The sequence below is a fragment of the Rattus norvegicus genome, chromosome 16 (genome assembly GCF_021556685.1).
Source record: "Rattus norvegicus strain SHRSP/BbbUtx chromosome 16, alternate assembly SHRSP_T2T, whole genome shotgun sequence".
Taxonomy (NCBI): domain Eukaryota; kingdom Metazoa; phylum Chordata; class Mammalia; order Rodentia; family Muridae; genus Rattus; species Rattus norvegicus.
In genome coordinates, this window is record NC_141549.1 from 2,892,470 (window position 1) to 2,915,391 (window position 22,922).

Here is a 22,922-nt window from a genome sequence, read left to right on the forward strand (position 1 = left end):
GTAGCCTCTATTCAGTTGAGTATCATAGCTACACTGACAGTTCATGACAATAAAATAATGTTTGGGTAACATTTGTATATACATATTTTTTTTTCTGAGACAGCTCAGGTTGGTCTCAGACTCACTGTTCGGGCAAGGATGACCTTGGACTCCTGGTCTCCCATGTCCTTCTTCCAAGCGTTAGGATTATAGGCATGCATTGTCACACCTGGCTGCAGTTATATTTTAAAACTCCGCATTTCAGAACTCTGAAACTTTTCTATCAGGGCACACTTTTTCTCTTTTGTCTCAGAAGCTGAGAGGACTTGGTTCAGGCCAAGGTCAAGCTGACCGAGTGGCTGACGGTATGGATGTGCCCATTAAGCAAGAAGAGGCACAACGGCATTCTTAGGGTTGGGCTTGCATAACAGGACAAATGATGAGGTTGGCAGCTTGGTAGACAATCTTGGGAAAGATAAGTATTAGTGCATAGAAGACTTGAACTGTGGTCAAAACACCGTAAGCTTGAGATACCGGTGAGTTATACAGTGGAGACGTCTGGTAAGCTGTTGCAAAACCAAGTGCTTTGTCTTAAGGAATCTTGTTCCTGGATATAGGGCTATCCTGGAGCAAGCATTTTTAGATTCACTCCTGGGTGTCTTTTTTATTATGGTAGGGGTTTTGTTGTTGTTATTTTGGTAACAGGGTTGCATGTAGTCTAGGCTGGCCTTGAACTCGTGATCTTCCTGCTTCTACCTCCCAAATGCTGGGATCACAGGCATGCATAACACCTCTGGATACCATAGTTCGGAGCTTACCATTCAGTGCTGGCCAGTGTGGACTCATTCAAAGTTCAGCTTCAAGTACTGAGGAAAGCCCATTATGGACCACTTCAAGACAGGTGTCTTTCACAGATCCCACATAGTGCAACATATGTGTGGTGGCCACTCCAGGTCTCACACAGGACAGGTGATGTGGTAGGGTTTGGCAAGCTGTGTCTTGGGATCCATTTCCTGATCAGTTTTCAGGATAGTTGACTGCCTTTCGTGCATGCTCCCACAGTTCCCAGTACTTTACATTGTCCCTTCTTAGGTGGTTGGAGTTGCCGTTTTTTTTTTTTTTTTTTATCAGTTGCCTTCACTAAACTGTCTAGTTTTTGAGGAGAGAGGCTCTGTACCCTCAAGTCAATTTAGCACCCCCAGATGTTAAATACATATTTGTTAAGTGAGTGAATGCACTTGCGAGAAAAAAAATCTGCCGCAGAACAGTGTTCTTTGACATTGTTGGAGGAATGTCTATGATAAAGATCTGAGAAACCAAGAAAGTAGAACAAAACAAACAAGACCATGGGAGCAAGAGGCCTAAGACTGACTTGGAGCTTCTACACAATAGCTGTACTTTGTTACATACTCTACAGGGCTAATTGACCAGAACTTCAGTGATTGTGCAGAGTTGAAACGTTGTAGACCCAGAGTCAAATTATTTTGGGTTGTTTTAGCATCCTAGGTAGCCATTCAACTGCTCACCTCTGCGTATGACCCGACATCCGTGTAACTATTTGGGAAAATCCTCTTGTGTGCAGATGCCTAGCTTCCACAATCTAAAAGCTAAGAATGTCATTAAATGATATTGAGGTCGACAGCAGAGATTTCCAAGCTTGGCTGTGATCCTCCTACCTGAGGTTTCCTCTGATACTTTTTAAAACAGTGTTTTGACTTGTAACTTTCTTTGTCTGTAACCATAAAAAAAAAGTCATTAAAGTGTTACTGCACTGGAACATGGAGTTTGGGATAACCTAAATTTGTGTTTCTGAGTTATGGCCACTCACATTTGGTTTCAGAATAAACTGTTACTTATTCTCTGAGTAGTGAGAGCTGTTTCTTCAGTATGGACAAAATTGTATTGTAATTTTCTGTCCAGTTGGGTAAGGGCTACATGTTAGCATTTGGCATGTGGGGTTGTGTGTTTGTGTACATAGTACATACATATATTTAACATTAAGTTAGAGAGACTTAGCTGGATGACATCTTGAGTTCCTTTAGTTCAGCCTTTAAAATCTTCAGGTGGGAAACCCTCATCCTACAGAGGATGAAGAGGACATGCCTAAGAACTCTAAAATTCTGTCCTTTGCTTTCTACATAAAATGGTTACATTTTTCTCCCCGAGTCAAGGACCTACTTTGAAAGAAATCTTTTGAAAACCATGAGTGAGTGAGTGAGTGTGTGTGTGTGTGTACTATTCTTGGGCATATATACATATATCTATATCTATCTATTGATCTATCATCTATCCATCTATCATTTATCTATCTATCATTTATCTATCTATCTATCTATCTATCTATCTATCTATCTATCTATCTATCTATCATATTATCTTTTGAACACCCAAGGATTCTTATTTAGAACTTACAGGTCAATGGAATAGCGAGAATGACGGCCATCAATAGTGAATGTTCAACACTGTGTTTTAAAATTCTATAATTGTGCCATCTTGGCTATGCCACCTGGATTTTCTGAGAGATATTTATTACCCATTTTACAGTTTTTGTGAGAGTGATTGAGAAAGTGTACACACATATATGCACACACACTCACACACTTAAAGCATGTTGTCACTGTGCTGGTTAGTATTGTCAACTTGACATGAACTAGAGTCACTTGGGAAGAGGGAGCTTCAACTGAGGACCAGCTTCCACCAGATTGGCCTGTGTGTGTGGCAGCGTTTTCCTAATTGATGATTGATGTGGGAGGGCCCAGCCCATGGTAGGTGCTACCACCCCTGGGCTCATAGTCTTGGCTGGGTTAAGTAAGAAAGCAAACTGAGCCAGCCTGGGGGAGCAAGCCTGTAAGCAGTGATCCTCCGGAGGCCTCTGCTTCAGCTCCTGCCTCCAGATTCCTGCCTTGCACTCCTGCCCTGGCTTTTCTTGATGCTGTGGAAATGTAAGCCAACCCTTTCCTCTCTGGTTTTGGTCATTGTTGTTTTTATCACAGCGACAGAGAAGCAAATTAGGACAGTCACATTTGAGAAAATACTCAGTATGAGGTATATCAAGAATCTCAAATGGCTCTCACGAGTAACACACCAGGTTGCCAAGGGCCCCTGTGGGACCGAACACAATATAGTTTGGCTTTGTCCTTCAAGTACCAGGGTTAGGAGAATGAGCACTGTATGTTGGGGATGGAAAGACGAATATGAGTGCCCGGAGGCTATGGAAAACCTTAACCAGAATGGCTCTAAAACGTAGAGACATTTAGGCGGCCATTGGAAGGCACCCTCCTGTTCTCTGAGCAGTTAACATATGAGTTTCTCCCTTTTAGGGTGGGAGGAAGGATTGTGCCCAGTCACTGTGCTAATATTCCTTCCTCTGCTCACCCCACCGCTGGATCTGGATCCGCTTTATTTGTGTGAGCTTCCCAGCAGGAGACATCCTTATCTGGCCACTGAAATTGCTGGAAGCACACTCATCAGGGCCATAAAAGAAATTGCTGCTCTTCTGGAGTTGACTACTTACCTCTGACGCTGACATTTCCGTCCCTAATGCCAAGTGGCAGCAGCAGGGGTTCAAGACTTCTTGTTGAGTGGAAGCTGTTGCCTACGAAAATCTTGTCCACTTTCTCATTCACTTTGCCTGGAAGGATGTGCGTTTGCGTGACCTCGGGGCCCATCCTTCTAACTCAAATGGGAATCAGACAAGATATCTGATGCATATGAAGAACAGGAGCCTTAATCGCTGTCCTTTTCACTTTTCTATCTGCCTTTTCTTTAGGGGACAAGGAGGTGGCAATAAAGTAGATGTCTTGTGGAGTCATCCTTCTACAGACCTGCAAAGGAATGGATGGTGCCAGGGCATAGGAACCCCCACCCCAGTTCTATAGGTTAACTTAAAAGGCAAGTGCTGTTCTTGTTCCCCAGAAGTGTCTGGCAGCTTTTGGAGGGGCTTCTGGGGGGAGGATTGGGAAGTCAGGTGCTTCAGGCAGGAGGATGCCAGGAGGCGCTGCGGAGCGGGTGCACTCGACTCTCTGCTGCCCCCCGCGGAGGTGCCCAGGTCCCAGCCGCGGCCCCTCCAGGCTCCACGGGAATGCTGGGAATGTGAGTCAGGGCCTGGGCAAGCGGCCGTGAGCGCGCGTGTCGGGACTGCGGCGGGCGCCGCCCCCTCGGCCCCGCCCGGCCCGGCCCCAGCGCTCGGCGCTGGCCGCGCTCCCCGCCACCTCCCCGCGCTGCCCGCGCTCCGCTGTCTCGCGCTCCTGATCGCTCCAGCTCCTCCCGGCCGCCCGGTGCGGCGGCCACGCGAGGTTGTAAAAATCCATGTGGGACCGCGCTGGGGCGAGCATCCCTAAGGTGAGACGCTGACGCTGGGGCCCCGGCTCCCTCGTGCGGGTCTCCGGTGCTCGTGGGCAGCTGCAATGCGTTATCGGGGGAGCCGAGGGGAGACGGGGAGACGCAGCCGCCTTCCTCGGGGCTCTCTCGGGCGGGGGAAGGGATGGGGCGGCCTAAGGGCGGATTTGCCTCGCTGTCTAAACCCTCGGATTGGAACAAGTGCACAGTTCCTCGGGCGCCCGCCCCGAGCCACCTCCCGCAGTCCCCTTCCCCTCACGGTCCTCGCCTTTCTTTTCTGCAGATACCCCCCTTTTGCCTGGCTGCCTTCTTGCTGGGAGGGGTGGGATGCTTGCGAGGGCGGGGGTCTCGCCGAACTGCAAGCTGAATAAAGTGGAGAAGACAGGACCCCTAGCCTCGGGGTTATGAGCCTGGCTGTCTGGGTGGGCTCCAGGGGAAAGGGGGGCGGGGGAGGGACGCAGGTTATAAAAAGAAAAATTAATGCCTGGGAAAATGATTTACTGGGGAGGGGTAGGAGGTGGTGTATGAAAAAGGATAGATGTGGAATTAAACCGCATTCCTACCAATTCTCTCCCCACCTCCTAATTATACAAGGGCTACTTACAAGGAGGTATCTTTAAAAAATATTATTATTACTGTCTGAGCCTTTGAAGGATCATTTTTAGGACAGTGAAGAATAAGGGCTCCTTCGTGTGTGAGAATCAAATAGTACCCGTAAACTCTCCTCTGTTCAGCCCTATATAATTTATTTTGGAGTTAGGGGTCTTTCTCCTCCTCGCCAGAGGGAGGGTTCACTCCGTTAGGAGAAGATCGATTTTAGGCGGCTACCTACCTGCCTTTGCTGGATGAAAGACAATTTACTCCCAGAGCGGTGAATTGTCAGCTCCCTCCGTGACTGACAGCCGCACCTGCCACTTATGTGGGTAGAACGGGACCGGTGGAACCCCAAGAGCCAATCAATGCTCGGGAGAGGAGGGATGCTGCCACTTGTCATGGTTAGTTTCCTGGTTGGCTCTTTAAATCAGTGGTTTTACTTAACCATTGGTTTCCACCAGGTAGAACTCCAGCTGTAAGAAGCAGAGAAGCAGGAAACCAACTCCTCAAAATGTGGGCTTAGAAGCGAGTACGTACGGACCCGTGTTCTCCTGTCTTCCCTGTCTGTCACTAGTTGTAGCTGTGGTGCTGAGGCCGTTGGCTTAAACATGAAATGAATCCATGTAAAGAGTGAAGTGGGCATGGGCTTCTGGGACGGCAGGTTGGAATGATCTACCTTTCCTTCAGAATTGCAGTCTTGATAAAGGATGCGCTTACTGTTGAGTTATCTGAGAGAAGGGTGTGGCACTGTCTCCTATGGTCACCCTACCCTTGTCCTTGTGAACTCACACCGTTTCTGAGTATGTAGTTTGGCACTTACATCGGATTTGGTAGGTTTAAGAAGATGTTTTTGAAACGGGGAAAATGTGCTTTACTAGTGTTCACACGGATGGAAAGGATTCTTTTAGATTTGACAGTCAAGCTCCACTCAGGGAAGTGAGGTTGCCTGCTTCTCCCTTGCAAGATGTCAGTTAGGATGGAGGTGTCGATGGGGAAGAGGATTTTACCTTCTCATGAGAGGCATCTTGTTGGTTTGCTTCTGAACTGTAATAAAAACCTTTGATAATTTCCGGGGAAGGAGGGAGGTCTGGTTTGTGAGACTTTCTTGGGTGGATAAATCAGGAATGAAGGAGCGGGTCTGATCTCTGTGCTAGTGAAAACCTGATTTTCAGCACCTTTCTCCTTGAATTCATTAGACAAGTATGAGTTGTGCCCAGAGACCCATCACCTTATGGGAACTGGAACTGGATGTGCGCCCAAAGCTGTTGGTTTCAGCTTTGTATGAGCCAATTGTGAACTGGACCATACTGGTTAGGACATAGATGCCGGGTGTGTCAAGGGGTACTGTCACTATTGCCACTGCTGTTCTTGTACATGCACTCCTTACCTTATTCTAAACTTAGCAGAGCTCCTATGGGGGGGGGGGATATGCTATTTCCCCTAAATTCTAATTGTAAAAGACTGGGAGAAATTAGGCCTATTGCCACACTATACTGTGATGGTAAGCTCTTTCGTTTGACCCGGAGCCCATGACCTTGCCATGGCCTTCAATTAAGAGTTTGCTGGTGTGGTCTGCACAGGTCTAGTGTGAAAGTGGACTCATCAGCATACCCGAGCCCACCTTTGAAGAGTCCACTGTGATGCTGCCTGACTGCCTGTTCATCCAAAGGCTCTTGTTTCTTCCAGCAGGCAAATTTATCAACATTGTGTATTGTGTATTTGTAATAGGGCATTTTTGGTCTATTAATTCGTTCTAAACTTGATGACGATTTAAAAGAAGATAAAACAAAGTTCACGCTCTTCTATCTTTTTCTTGATACCTCAGACTTCCAATTTAAATGCATTCTGATTGAGTAAATGCTTTTAACAAGTCAGTTGGTTTCCTGCACCCTAAGGGATTAGACTTGCATTTTTCTTTCACTTGCCAAAAAAAAAAAAAAAAAACCAACCCCCCCAAAAAAACCCTTTTCACTAGTGATTCAATATACTTATATTTTAAACTGTTCTAAATAGTATAACACATGCTCTCTCTTTTATTATGTTGTAAGAAGCCACAGACTTCAGTTCTGTGTATTATGGAGGGTGAGTGAGGTGAGCCCTACTGTCTATAAGTTCACCTCGGTTCATAGCCTCTGCCTCTCGTCAGGTTGATTCTGCAGACTTTTGTCTCGCCTGTTTAGCACGCAACCTGTTACCACTGCCCATCACATGGGGCACCTTTTGCCAGCTACCACTCCACTTTCAGCAATATTTGTATGGTTCCATGATAGTTTATTTCAGGTTAATTTACTTTATAAGATACTGGAACAAACAGAAAGCAGGAAAGCACCAGTGCTAATAGTCTAACTCTTGCAAGTTTATGACAGTTGGGGCCAAGCTGGAAATCTCTGGTTGCAGCCAGTGTTATCTTTTAGATGGTGAAAAGGGACAAAGTAAGTGAACAGATAAGAAATGCCAACATTGTATCACTCAACTCTGGCAGCGAAACAGAATTTCCTCTTCTAAAGCAACAGGTATTTGTTTTCATGCTCAAGTCTGCAGGCGAATGCAGGCTCAGCTTCTGGGAGCATCCTGACTGTAAGCCACAGTTGAGTTCTGCTGTGTTCCATAGGTGTTCTGGGGCTCCTGTGGCCTGGCCCTGCTATGGCAGAAGCTGTCAAGTGTCCAGGCAAACCGTACAAGCAGATGTCACTTCCACCACATCCTTTCTTGGAGAAAGGACGTTGCACGGGAAAGTCCAACCTCAGTAGTAGATGCTGTTCAAAGTAGGGTAAGGAGGGCTCAATGAACTACAATCTATACTTCTATGTGTGTTCGATGTATGGTGTAGTTAGAGGATTTTACAATTATTGTTACTACTACTACTACTACTACTACTACTACTACTACTACTACTATTTCTTCTTCTTCTTCTTCTTCTTCTTCTTCTTCTTCCTCTTCCTCTTCCTCTTCCTCTTCCTCTTCCTCTTCCTCTTCCTCTTCCTCTTCCTCTTCCTCTTCCTCTTCCTCTTCTTCTTCTTCTTCTTCTTCTTCTTCTTCTTCTTCTTCTTCTTCTTCTTCTTCTTCTTCTTCTCCTCCTCCTCCTCCTCCTCCTCCTCCTCCTCCTCCTCCTCCCCCTTCTCCTCCTCCTCCTACCCCCTCCACCCCCTCCTCCCCCTCCTCTTCCTCCTTTCTCCTCCTCCCCTTCCCTTCCCTCTTCCCCTCCCTTCTCCTCCCATTTCCCATCTCCCTCCTCAGGCTGGCTTACAACTCAAATAGATCTGCCAGGCTCTGCCTCCCAAGTGCTGGGATTAAAGGTATTCACCATCATGAGGCCTGGTAACAATTCTTACTTATTTCTATATTTCTTCTTTTCACTCATTTTCTTTTTTCTTTTGATGTGTGTATGTGTGTGTGCATGTGCATGCATGCATGCGTGCGTGTAATCTGTGAATGTGTGCTTATGAGTGCATATGCAGAGGCCAGAGGAGAATGTTGGTTGTCCCTTGAGAGAGGAATTTGTCATTGTTCTCCCTCACCACAGTGTGTGCTGTGGGTCGACCACACACCCATTCCCAGCTTTTAAATGGGAGCTTGGAATCTGAATTCTGGTGCCTGTGCTTATGAGTTTTTACCCATTGGGCTATCTCCCTAGCTCCTCTCTTCATGCATTATCACCTTATCTTCATCTCTACTCTGTGTTCTCTCTCTCTCTCTCTCTCTCTCTCTCTCTCTCTCTCTCTCTCTCCTTTTCTCTCTCTCCCTCCCTCTCTCCCTCTCTCCTCTCTCTCTCTCTCATACACACACACACACACACACACACACACACACACACACACACACACACACACTCACAAACTGTTTAAACTTTGCATTTTGGAATATTCTCTATTTGACATATGGTCTAAAGGTCATAGCAGGTGTGTTTACACTTGTGTAACTTTAATTATCAGGGTACTATTTTTGTTTTAGGACCTGACAGTATTCTGTGACATAATTGTTCATGCAGTGGTGTGGGCCAGTGTGGGGGACCTGGCATTTTTGGAACTTACTGTTACAAGTAGGTGGTGGGGGAAGTATTCTTGGATGAAATGCCATTTTCTTAGATTTACAGGGAGAAGGCTACAGCAAGAGCAGTAGATAGTCGTGGGGGTTTGAAATGAGAACCTCCTTCCCATAGGCTGTCTATTTGCATACTTGGTCTACAGTTGGTGAACTGCTTGGGAAGGATTAGGAGGCGTGTCCTTGTTGGGAAAGGTGTGTCGGGGGTGGGGTGGTTGGGGTGGGTGTTGAGGTTTCAAAAGCCTTAACTGAAAAGTCATTTCTAGTTAGCACTCTATGTGCCTCCAACCTGTGGATGGGGAAGTAACCTCTTAGCTACTTCTTTAACACCATGCCTGACTGCCTGCTAACATGTTCCCTACCATGATGATCATGGACTTACCCTCTGGAACCATGAGTCTTCAGATTAAATGCTGTGTTATATAATCTGCCTTGCTTGTGAGATTTCGTCACAGCAATAAGAAGTGGCTAGAACAATTTTGTAGGAGTGTGAGGGGCACATGTAGCTATAACCAAGTTACTGCAGTTAGCCAGAAAGGAGGGTGAACAGCAGCAACACCAATTAACAATAGTTTCTATAGTCTAACCTTTTCTTTTTTGAGATACAGTCTTATTATGTAGCCCAGGTTGGCTTGGAACCTGGTAATTCTCCTTCTTCAGCTTCCTGAATGCTGGGATTAGAGGTGTGTGTCAGCACATCTAGCTACAGTGTAACTTTAAAGTAACTGTGTGAGGCCCGGTGCAAAGCACTCTTGGTAAAATAGCTAATTTGATATTGGAGTAGATCTGATAGGTTGCCTACCCAATCTTCATCTCCAACTAAAGTAACTGTTTTTGACATGAGAATATACCTTTCTTTTCCTCCCAGACTCCTTGGCATCATAGAGAAGTCATGAGACAGAGGTCTGGTAATGCTGGAGGTAGCAATTATTGGGTGGGGGTTTTCCAGAAAGTTTTAGAAAGAGGGCGCACTTGGCTGGCACACTCCAATAGCTCTTACACTTCGTTCTTGCTGCTGGGAAGACAGGTATAATACTGGATAGGCAGTAATAACTGTAGCAATGAAGGCTAGTCTGTTTTTTCAACATAACAAAGTGGAGGTGTGTTAGTTAACCCTGTGTCTAAGTTTCAGCTCAGTAAAACAAAAAACAGAACAAAACAGCGTAATTACTAATGAAAATGGAGTCTGGAAAGATCTCAGCCTTGATGGCCCTTCTCCTTGATAGCCTGTCTCTGTCTCCTAAGTGCTGAGTGCCACACATGTGCCTTCTACAGAATCTTAGTGAATGAAGCAAAGGACTGCATTATCTACAAGACGTTACTGCAGCCAGACACAATCCTCTTTGATGTGTATTTTCTTAAGACTTCCTCAAAGCGGACACTATCCTACTTATTTTGCAGATGGCAGCATTAAAGCTCCGAGACATTAAAGAACTTGCCCAAGATCACAGAACTAGTAAGTAGAGGGATTGGCATTCAAAACAGTTATCACTTTGATTTTTTTTAGGCTTACCTTCGGCTGAAGAGGATAAAGGACCGCAGTAGCAATCACCTTGGAAAGTAACGTTCAAATCAGGTTGAGTAGGCAGCTTAGTCTCAGACTGAAGACATGGAGTTTGACTTCATGGGTTAGAGACTGGAAGTTGGGCCTCAAGGTTTGGGTATGTGACGTCCAGTGTTAGTGGGAACGAGACATCCAGTGTTACAGGGAATGAAGGCAGAGGGGAAGCTTGGGATCCAGCCGACCTCAGGAGAGAGAGAGATAAGAATGCGGTGGGGTGACTGTAAGTCATGGTTTTCCGTTAGACTGTAATCTTCTGAGAACAAAGCAAACGCTTCCTGAAGGTTAGCATTAGACTCTCTCCCTGGCCTCACATTAGCCAGGAAGTAGGGGATGAGTAATGGAGAGAACTGCTGATGAACCCTGTATCATGATTCAGAGCTGGAGGGAGCGTGGGGGATCCTGCTCATCGTCTGAGCCATGTACGGAGCCCTGGATGACCTCGTCTGATGTGACTGAGCTCTTGTTCCGCCGTCTTCGTGTTTAAGAGCGAAGTTGGAGGGAGCTGCAGCGGTGCTTCAGAGCCTGTCAGTCAACTTCCTTCTCTGGCTGTTACCTCTTAGACACTCAAGAGCTTTCATGAGAGGGACTACTTGGACTTTCCAGGTCTTCGTCTCCGCCTCTCTTCCCCTCTTTAAATCTGTGCAAGAATTCGTCTTCTCCTTAGAGGTTCCAATGTTTTTCAGTCCCGTACGTGTTTTTCCTCTTAGGTAAATTCATGGAAAATAACTTCCTTCAAAATTCAAGAGTTCAGGTTTATGTGAGGCCTGAGGTGTCTTTATGGTGAAGTCACTTTTTTTCAAGTGATAGCTGTTTTCTCTCCCAGGAGCAGGGTGTTGTGGCTCTTGTAGTTATCCAGTTGTTTTATTTACAGACTCTTTAATAGACAAATGTTATATTAGACATCTTGTGTCTTGACATCTGTAGTGTAGACTGTTAATGTTCCTGTGGCCGCTTCCTCTCTCCTCCCATGCATGCATTGAGTGACTTGTATCGCTTTTATGGTAGGCCATCACATGTGCAGTATGAGACCATTCAGAGCCACCTTTCATGGTGTGGTGATCACACAATCCCAGGGCCTACGGGAAGGTTTCCACACAGTGGATCTTCATGAACTATTTATTAGATGAACTCAAGGCACAGCAGAGCTCCAATAGCCAGATTTAGACTCACATCCGCCTGACTCTCAAGGCTACTTAATTATTACTGGACACAGTAGGACCGGTGACTGTCCCTACAAAGGAAAGAAAAAAGCAATAACTAAGGACCACTGCATCAATGGCAAAACAGCATGAGGGGCTGGGTCGTCACAGAGGCAGGGTTGAGGCTTGGGTGATTTCTACTCACTCTGTCTCAGTGGGAGAAGCCCAAGGTCTCTACCTCACTGGCTAACTGCGATAATATTGGGCACCCTTCTCCTGGACTGGCTCAGTTTATCCTCCAATTGAGTTCTCTCCTCACTTTACCACCTGATTCCTAGGACTGTGCCCTTGACGTCTTGGGCACCTCTTCTTCCCTTGCCTCTGAGATCTGTTGCTTCTAAGGTCTACCCTCTGCTCTCGAACGTACACTGCCTTTGCCAGGGAGAGTTCTTCTTGGTCAGAGCCCAGGAAATCTGTACTTGCTGGCTGGCACCTCACGGGCACTCACTAAAATTAAAAAAGGGGAGAGAGAGGGGAAGGAGAGAGAGAGGGAGAGAGAGGAAGGGAGCCAGCCCTTTCAGGAAAGAACTGATTGCTTTTCCTGGAAGTCAATGATGAGATTACGCCCCACGGCATGAATATAGGGTAAAAAGCCATCTCTTGGATACATTTGGAGATGAGCAAACAGTGACAGGACTCACAGATGCCTCTCAACAGCAGCTTTCTTCGTTAACTGCTTCCTTCCCGCTTCTCCTGTGCGTGTGTGCACATGCTTTTGCATGTATGTAGGCACACATCTGCGTGTGTGCACATGTGTGTGCACATGTGTATGCACATGCTTTTGTATGCGTGTAGGCACACATCTGTGTGGGTGCACATGTGTGTACTTGCAGGTGAAAGCCACAGTTTGATGTTGAAAATCATTCTCCAGTTTTCTTTTATGGTATTCACTGAAGCAGGTTTTCCAAGTTAAGCCCAGAGCTCCCTGATATGACCAGTCCTTGATATTGCTAGGCACCTTCCTCTGAGGGTCCCTGGCTCTGAGTTCTCGGGCCAGACTCACAGGAAGTTATCTGTGACTGCCTGGTATTTATGTGGATTTCTGGGGATATGAACGTCAGTCCTCATTCTTACATGAGAAGCACTTTAACGAATGAGCCATCTCTCCAGGCCTCATTGAATTTGTGTGTGTGTGTGTGTGTGTGTGTGTGTGTGTGTGTGCACATGTGTGTCTAAAATTACCTCTTTTCTTGCCTCCCTGCTTTCCACCCCTACTCAGTGTTGAGTATGAATGAACTGTAGGCAGCAAAGCACATTCTCCTCACATACTTGAGGAAAGATCTATTAATTCAAGATAACTTCTTAGTGGGTCAGAAGACAAGAGCTTGAATGGGAATGGAGCAGTTTGACTGTTTTGTAAGAATACTCTCATCTCCTTATGCAAACTAGGAGAGACATTTCTGCTAAAATGGCATGACTAATTATAGCAAGAAAGAGCAGGGCTTCATAGGAAACTAAACCTTGCTGTGCTCTGCAGCTCTTGGTTCCTATGCTGTGAATCTCACTGTGACACGGCGGACGCCATCGGGGTGGGAGTGCATCCTCTGTGCGTTGGTGGTGATCGAAGGGTCTTTGCTGCCCCAGAGCTGCTCTGCGGTGGAAACCTATTCCCTGGAGGTGCAGAGCTGGGTGTCTCTGTAAGATGTGAGGTCAGGCGAGGCCTGTGACCCCTGGTTGTTTCTCAGTGGAACTGGCAGACATCACACTCCTTTCACGATGGTGTTCATCGCCTGATTGAAGGCAGGCTTGCCGTGTTACTTTCCTGCCAGCCAGTTCCGGCTAACTGTCATGACCTTGAAGAGCAGGGGCAGTATATCCTTGAAGCAGAGCTGTTGACTCTCTTTTTATGTGTGTCTCTCAGAAGATGGTTTCTGGTCTTTCCTGATGATGTGTGTTTTCTTCCTGTCCAGGCTGTAAAGCTCCCCTCTACCTCCTCTTCTTCCTTTCTTTCCCAATCTGGCGCATCCTCCTGCTCGTTCCTGGGCCTCCCCCCCAAGGGAGTATAAGGTTGGGTAGTGAATGGGATGATGGCTTTGCATTCTTGTGGGCTGTATGAGGACAAATCCTGTTTGATGCTAGTTGGACACAAAGGCAACAGGGTTCCAGGGGCTGGTCATCCTGCCTGGGGACGTGGAACAGTTAGCAGGGGCTGACCCACAAGGGGGATTCTCTACCATTTTTGTTAAGGATGAAAAGAAACTGTTATTTTTATATACAGACCTTAAATATACGGATGACCCACCTTGAATTCACAACATGAATAGTTGCTTGGAATAACTTCAAGCAGATCCTTTTAGCTATAGAAATGTAACACTGGCCTGGGTTCCCTTTGTGTGTTTGCCATTTGTCCTATTTGGGACCTCTATTTCTCATCACTTAGGTCATCTTATTTCATGTGTATCATGTAAGACACACGAGTGTACACACACACACATACACGCATGCACATATATACTCATACATCCTCATACACAGATATCTGTTCATGCACGCAGACTTTCAATTAAATAACTTTCAATCAAATAAATGACATTGTTTGCAATGTCAACCTCAGGAACAAAAACACCATGTGTGCTCTTATGGTAGATTTATTAATAAGGAAATAACCCACTATTTATATAGCTGCCATATGTCTGTATACTTACCCCATGGCAGGTCTCTTCTGCGTATGAGGAGGACTGTAACCAGAGCAGGCGCTTTGGGGGCTTGAAGGCTGGAGTCTGGTGGTAGCAGTGGTTCTCTTCTGGGGAGCAACCAGCCTGTCACAGAGGACTTGAGAGGTTCGTGAAGAACAGTGAGGGAAGGGCTCCTGAGTAAGGTGATACTTAAGGTGTCATGGAGGACAAGTGGGTGACTAGTGTAGAAAGAGCATGGGTTTTGGTGGTACAAATACCAGATGAATAGTATGGGAGTAGATCCAAAATGAGAAAATGGGAGGAGATTCAGAGCTTGGTGAGGTGAACATAGGTGGGCCTGTGGAGCCAGTGTTTTGGCTGAGGGTGTAGTGTGGTGAGAGAGGCCTGAGAGGGTGACTGGGCACAAGTATCCTGTGAGCTATGAAGAAGCTAGAGCTAGAGCTTGGGTGAGGGTTGACACAGAGACTGTGAGTTGCTTTTTTTTTTTTTTAATTAAAGAGATTAAAAAAATTTTTTTTTCTGTACTAGGAATTGAACCTGGGACCTTGTACTTATGGGAGTGATTTGGGGCTTGGTTTGGGTCAAGGAGGTTGAAACTGGTAGAGTGATGACAAAATGGGTACAACAGGATTAGATTTGGCCTTAGACATCCCAGCAGCAGCCACTGGGACTTCATTGACTAAACATACTTTATGTAGCCTTGCTGATGTTCAAAGACCGTTTTCCAGGTGAGGATCCTCCTGACCAAAGACCTGCGGTGGAAATCCACACCACTCAGAGGTTTTGAGACTCTCTCTAAATGCCATCAAGGACCAAAGGCTTTGCAGTGGGATTTAAGCAGAGACTAGAACTCGTACCTTGCTTTAAAAACACAAAGGTCGGTGTTTGCCATAAGTGGACGGGATCAAACTGCCCGTAAGAACGACAAGACAGAAGTGTGGGGTGATTTATAGAATATCGAGAGTAGCCTGAGAAAGTTCATGGATGGAAATGGTTTGGCTATCCTCTGACAGGCCTCCAGCTGGGAGTTAGAGGTGAGAACTCTGTTGTGTGCTCTATGTGTCCTGCCTGCCTTGGACTTCACACGTCTAAAAGACAACATAGATAAACTGCCTTTCACACCTTGTTCTGAACCTTGCACCTCCACTTAGGAACCCATGTTTTGGGCGCTGTGTCGTATCTTTGTTTGCGGGGAGCACTTGTATTTTAGAAGAGTCACCCACAGTATCTGGACAGTCACCTGACTCGTGGATGTTGCCGCTACTTTATAGAGGTAAAGGGGGAAAAGCATAGGCATCAATAAAGGGGAGAAGAGTGACCTTCATGATGTCACTGAGCAAAGATGGAGGCCATTAGCTATGCCCAGAACATACAGTGTTTAGTCAAATGCTTCAACATGATCAACTATAGCTGGTTGACTGGAAGAAGAAAAGGTTAGAAGTCTTACTGTGTGAGATGTCAGGGGGGAAAGTGTTGAGAGTTATGCTAAAGAGCAAAATGTAAATAGAATCTTCTTCCATTTGGACATGTCTGTTTAGTCAGCATTTGTCCCGGTTTTTAGGAAAATACATATTCAGAAATACATTTTCTAAGAGACGGCATGTAGCTCTGTCAGCAGAGTGCTTGTTAGCATGTGTAAGGGTCTGCGTTTGATTCTGAGCACTGCATAAACCGGGCATGGTTGGGCGTGCCTAGCATCTCAGCATACAGGAGTGGGAGGCAGGAGGATTATGAGTTCAAGATTATCCTCAGCTACACACAGAGTTCAAGGCCAGCCTGAGAGAGATGACTCTGTCCCTAGACATTAGATTATTCATTACTTTGTTTATTTGTGTTTGTTTGTTTGTTTACGGTGGAGATTGAACCCAGAGCCTTGCATATACTAATCATAACCTCTAATGCTAAGGTGTATATCTAGTCCTTGTCAGTCTTTTTTAATAGAGTAGGCTTGCCGGAGGCATAGATGAAAGTTGAAGGAACAGCATTCTCGGTATATTCTGGCAAACAGGTGGTGCCTGGCAAGGAACGCACTTGGATGCCACGTTATGGTTCTAGGTTCATTTGTGAGAATGGTGCAGTATGGAGCTAGAAAAAAGACCAACCATGCCTTGACTGTTGCAAGTCAGGGCTGGAGAGAGGACGGCACCGTCAAGCCACAGCCCTCGGATTCCCAAGTCATTTTGATCTGCTTGTCCTGGGCATTCTGCACGCTGTTTGGGAGTTCCTCTAGCTTTTATGTGATGGATTCCCTTTAGGCAAAGGACTGAGCTGGGTATGAAGCTCCAGTGCCTTCTAATGCTTCCTGCATTTGTGTTGTAGCACCTGTTAGAAGTTCATTCATTCCCTTTGCAGGCTGGACAACATCACATTGTCTGTGTATGCCACGTTCGAGTTCCCGGTTTGATGCTTTCGGCTAATACAAGTAATTCTGCTGTCCGCGATGGCGTTGGATATTTTTGAGGATATTTAATTCCCTGGCACTTCTGCTCCATCTCCTACAGGGGAAGATCAGCTTCCCAAGGTTCAAAAGGAGCCCTCGGGCGGAGATGCTGCTCCTGGCAGTGGGAAGTCCCTTGGGGCTCTCTAAAATGTTCATTTCAGAGCGATGATCAGTGCTCACAGGCTCCTGACCCAAGTAGGTGGAGGAACTGGGATCTGAATCTTGTACTCTTGGCCTCAAAGGCCATGCTTCAACTGTTCTACACAGAACTGGTTCTAATTACAACACTGCAGTGGTTAGGAAGATGAGAGAGATACGACTGATGCCTTCGGTGAGCTGTGAGGACTGAATTATCTATCCTTTGAGAGGCTCACGTGAAATGGTGGCTTAGTGCAATTGGAAACTCTGCTGTAAGATAGGATCACAGCATTGTCTGGAGCCCCGTTCTCTGGCCCTTCTAAGAGAGGGTGTGCCTGGGACAGGGACAGCTGGACTCGTTATCGAGCTGTGCTTGAGACATGTATTCATACACGTACTGACCATTCAAATCCTGAGTTCTAACTTGATCTTAGCCAAAAGGCCGAGAAGCGATTAAAATCCTGAGTTCTATTGCTCTAGCTGACACTCACTTCTGCACTGTTTGTACAGCTCTCTCATGGCATGCCAAGATGGAGCCCCCTTTGAGCATTCTTTTTTGTTTTCACTTTATGTCCAAGCATCAGGAAGAAAGTTTTTTTTTTTTTTTGGATAGACAGATAAAGAAAATATACACGGAAGCAGTTACAATGCCTAGGTATGTTCATCGATGTCTAAAAAGACATAATTTACAGACGTTTACATCTGTCTAGAGACCTAAGGTAAAGAATTCTGTTCTGAAGGATGCTATTACCTGGCTGGGTCAGGTAAAAAAGGAGAGGGAGAAGTGAGAGAATGCTGTCCGGCGTTCGAACCTAAATGTTCAGATTTGGTTTAGCACGGTACCTCATCTGCTCTGGTGGGTAGTCTCTGGTTGTCTTCACCCTGGCACTTGGGCTGGAGGGCTCACCCTTGTGTAGTTATCCTCACAGTGAAGAGGAAACAATGATTTACCCACAGGGTAGCTCCTAGATATGGCTCCTATCTCCCCTCCACACAGGCCATTGTCTCAACTAAGTCATGTGGCCGAGTCACGTTTCAGTGGAGCGAGAAAGATTCTCATCCTACCACAGGGAAACTGTAGGCTTGTGAACAATTGCTACAGCTACCTGGAAATTTGCTTTCACCTCTACACTTTTGATGACTGTTTTGACCAGTTAACTTTGTAGATCCACTATGGCAAGATTTTTAACATTGTTAATTCTACTTTACTCACAAGGAAGAAATATTATATTAAAGGGTTGAAGAAAACATCCCATTGTATCTGTTGATCAAAATTGATGATGATGGTGGTGGTGATGATGGTGATGGTGGTGGTGATGATGATGATAGTGGTGGTGATGATGACAATGTTAGTGGTGATGATGATGGTGGTGGTGATGGTGGTAACGATACTTAGTAAGCCTTGGCAGGCGTTTAGCCAAACATTTCTCTGTTCTTAGTTATAATAATCACTCACTTAATTTGGTAAAGTAGCCATCATTACAGCTGAGGCCTTTCTACTGAGTAAAGCTTAGTGAAGCTCACTAACATGCTCAAAGTTAAATAGATAATAAGTATGAGATCATGGACTCACATCTAATGTGTAATAAATCTCTTAAGGTTTCTCAAACTTGGGTAGGGTCTCTTTGGAATAAAATTACTATAGTGATACTTTAATTATATAAACATACGGCTGGTGAGATCACTTTTAAATGTCTTATACTTTGATAAAGCCCAAATCAATTTAGAAATTGAGTACTCTCATATTAATAATTTAAATTAACATCATTAACTTAACTGCATACACTAAATTGCTGCTTGTAACTGGAATATGACTGACTATTTATTGTAGGCGGGTTCTTTGGCAGTCAACTGGTCTACCCTGCTGTGCACTGGCTGATGACTCAATTTTCTCACAAACCTAACTTCTGTGAAACTTTGACTCATGCCAAGGAGTATGGCATCCTTTAGCTTTTACCCAGTGGGAATGTGTGCTTCAGGTTCCTCAGTCCATCTTCTTCCCTTTCTCATCCACTCACAATGATTCCTTAGGCTTCAGGGCGATGCTCCAACCCAACGGGCCTGTCCGTTGTGGTGATCAAGAATGCTCTCCTAGTATTTGTCTTCAGATTACTCAAAAAAAGACAGCACTTGAACTCTCATGAGCTTTGCAAATTCCTTAATGGACGTGATTCTGGATCTGTCCCCCATGTCTGATTCTGCCTCGTTAAAAACCTAGATTTTCTCCGTTTCTGTACTTCTTCTCATTGAGTTACCTTAGAGTACACATTCATCACTCTCTGGAGGCCTTCATCTGATGATAGGGTTTAAAGTAGTTGACAGCCTTGTATAATAATTAGAGTTGTTAATACAAGTCCAAATAATGGGGATGTGACCCCATTTCCTGTGCAGGACCTCTGGCATGATAGAAGCTACTTTCTGGATTTGTTCTTTAGAAATATCCAGTGAGTAGATTCCAGCTATGTGTCTTAGTTTCCCTTTTCATTTTTTTTTCTATTAGAATTCATGAGCAAGAGATCTTCTGATGACTGAATGTATGAACTCTTAGGCACTGAAAATTCAGTTTTTCAAGAGGTTTCTGAATCCAATTCAGCACTGTGCTTTTGTTTCTCTTTAAAGGCTCGGATGTAATTCCTTCATGAGCATCAGCCATGCTAATGAGGCACTGCTGCCTTCTTTGTAAATGGAATAAATATGCATACATGAGCACATAGATGTATATATACATGAGCACATAGATGTATGCATACATGAGCACATAGATGTATATATACATGAGCACATAGATGTATATATACATGAGCACATAGATGTATGCATACATGAGCACATAGATGTATGCATACATGAGCACATAGATGTATGCATACATGAGCACATAGATGTATGCATACATGAGCACATAGATGTATGCATACATGAGCACATAGATGTATGCATACATGAGCACATAGACGCATGCATACACGAGCACATAGATGTATGCAGACACGAGCACATGGATGTATGCAGACACGAGCACATGGATGTATGCAGACACGAGCACATAGATGTATATATACATGAACATATAGGTATGCATACATGAGCACATAGATATATGCAGACATGAGGTACATGTGAATGTTCTGTTCTGAAATTTGCACATTTAAGCTATTTTCCACCTCATGTTCTTGAGTTCTTCTTGTTGCTAAAATTTTTCTAGTGTATGTGATTTTGTATATATATATTTTTTTTTCTAGCAAGAACCCCCTTACACAATGCTGTCGCCAATGAAGAAGCATTTTGTACAGTTGAGTGTCAGAGGTTAAGGGCATGGAGGTGTGTGTTTCTTTTACCTTTTCTGTCATTTTCTTTGGAACACCTGTTGGTGGACAGATTGGGGATTTTTAATGTTAAGACCTGATAATCCCCAGCTGTTTTTTGGTAAGTGTATTATAGCTGAAGTGTTGCCAATTGACATTTCACGTTTGCAGATTAAAGGAGGCGCACAGATGTTTTAAAACCAAATTTAGCAATCTTAGTTATTTCTTCAGTGCAACCAGTGTATTTTTCCCATCATGTGAGGCCATGAATAACACTGTATTCAGCATATTGTACCAGCCATATCCGTTAAGTTAATTTTATTTAATGTCTCATTACTTTGACCTTTTACTGCTTGACTTTTGTCAGGCTTTTAACTTTAGGATTTAGCTCTATAATAGCATCTTTCTTTAGAAAGTTTTTAGTTATTTTACATTTTCAGTTCATACTTTGGAATAGTTGGATAGGGTTTAAAATGTACACAGAGGCAATGGCTGACGGGAAGAGTAAAACTAAACCTGGGGTATAGGGAACTCCTGCTCACTTGGGGTATGGAGTGTGGTCAACTTCTTCGATCAAGTACTTGGCTATAAAACACAATCTGAGGCAGTTGAACGTGTAATCTTGCTAGGTCTGTGCATGGAAAACAGTAATTATAAAATGAGCGTGAGAGAGAGAGAGCAGTGAGGTGTGCACACCCAGAGAGAGCGGTGAGGTCTGCACACCAGAGAAAGCAGTGAGATGTGCACATGTATGATTCAGTTTTATAGAGATTCTGGGAAAATGACTGGAAAGCATTTTTGACAATTTCAGTTACAGCAAGTGGGATTTATTTTACTCCTAACTCATATTTTTGTAGCATTTAATATTATTTTACTATTGATATTCCTTAATATCTATGGGTTTATAATGTTGCAGCCTGCAATTTTTCCCCCCAAAATACATCCTAACCAAGAAGCAGTTTAAAATTGATACCCACTGGCAAAAGGAAAATCTGAGTCTCACTGAGTTTAATAACCTCAGTTCAGGGCAGGCTATTACAAAAAAGGTGGCCAACACAAAATGAACTTTGTTTTTTCTTTTGTTTTGTTTTGATACTTTTTTGTCTTTTGCTAGTTTGTTCTGATTTTTGTTTTTGTGCTCAGGGGGGCGCCGAGACAGAGTGTGTTGGGTAGGTAGGCAAATGAGATTCTGGGAGGAGTATGGGGAGGGTGAAATATAATTAAAACACGTTGTGTGAAAACAATCTATAAAACTATAAAACTATAAAAAATATTACTGCTAAGCCCATAGCTTCTTATCTGTCCAGGAGGAAGAAAGGAGAGCCCACCTCTTAAAAACAAAATTAACAATGCCTGAAGCACTTTTAAATAGCGAACAGTTTGACCCAAGCCAGTCAGACGGGGCTAAACTTAATGAGTTGAGAGAATTCCAAGATAGTTTTGAGGTTTCTAGTGGCCTTAGGCATATCAAGGTTATCCAGGTTGGCTTTAATTGGCTATTATCTGATGCCGTGCATTCTGTTAAGTATCTTTCTTGTGTCATTTCATTTAATGACACCTCCCCATTCCCCATGAGAACAGCTATCGCCCCCCAGCTTTGCAGTTGAAGGACAGGAAGGTACCTGCTTGAGGCCCCATCAGGAAGTGTGAGGGATGTCTGAATGGACCCAGCCAGATCTGATTTCGAGGCTTCCCCTCTCTTTGAAAACACAATGTCTTTCTCCCTGCTTAGCTTTATAAAATTGTCACATAATGTCCTCGGAAGTGACTTCAGTGTTGTGAGAAAGGCCATGAGACTGAGTCCCAGTTTCACTCTTTCAGACAGTCAAGGACAGTTTTGCATGGCTCCTGTGTCCTCAGCCATGTGTAAGAAGAGCTACCAGGGCCACTCTGGCCCTTTGTGACTGTGGCTTCTCCATTGGGGAGGACTGCATCGGGGCCAGTGCAGGTGTCTGCAGAACCTGGCATTCCAGAGCCCACTCTTGTACCTGGAGACTTGTGACTCTGATTGCCTCCAATCCTGCTGCAGTATGCCCAGCTCTTAAGGTTGCCAAGGGACCCATGTTTGCAAGGTTATAGACAAATATCAACAGGCTACAGCCCATGGATCACATCCATCTGCTGTCATACATTTTTTTTAAATCGAGTTTTATTGGAATGCAGCCTTGTGCACTGATTATAAATCACTTATAGTCACTGTCACGCTGAACTGGCAGTCAGACACTTGTGACAGAGACCGAATGGCCCACAAAACCTGAAATGCATCATCATTTCGTCCTTTACAGAAAAAAGCCTCCCTAACTTGGATATATCTGGAAATAGCGGTTGAGCTAGCTAGCAGAATTCATATACGTGAGGCCCCGGAGTATATTTGAACTAGCAGTGAGGATGGAGGGTTTTTGGAGGTAGGTAGACCTTCTCTTTGCCATTGGATTTTGTTTAGTAAATGTTTTAATTGAGGATTCAAGCAATGCCTTTCTAATCTTTACATTTGTCAACACAGGAAGACAAATATGCTGTATTTGCCAGTTTACCAGCTCAGTGTATACATTTGAAATGTATAGGGATGTGGTCCTTGGGTCTGTATCACCCTCTGGACTCTTCCAATGTTAGACTGAGTATTGAAATTGGGGCTTATGGTAGAAAGGAAGAGAAACCCCAAGAAATGCATTATGAGTGAGTAGAGTG

The 22,922-nt window shown here is 44.7% G+C and overlaps 1 protein-coding gene across 20 annotated transcripts in view; it reads left to right on the plus strand.

Moving 5' to 3' along the window:
• The first annotated feature begins 4,177 nt into the window (after nt 1-4,177).
• Nucleotides 4,178-22,922, plus strand: part of Erc2 (ELKS/RAB6-interacting/CAST family member 2) — an 860,589-nt gene continuing 841,844 nt past the window's right edge. For 18 of the 20 annotated variants that reach the window (XR_015639292.1, XR_015639294.1, XR_015639293.1 and 15 more), the window contains exon 1: nt 4,189-4,320. The gene's annotated coding sequence lies outside the window, so the exon portion shown is untranslated. 20 annotated transcript variants of the gene reach the window in all.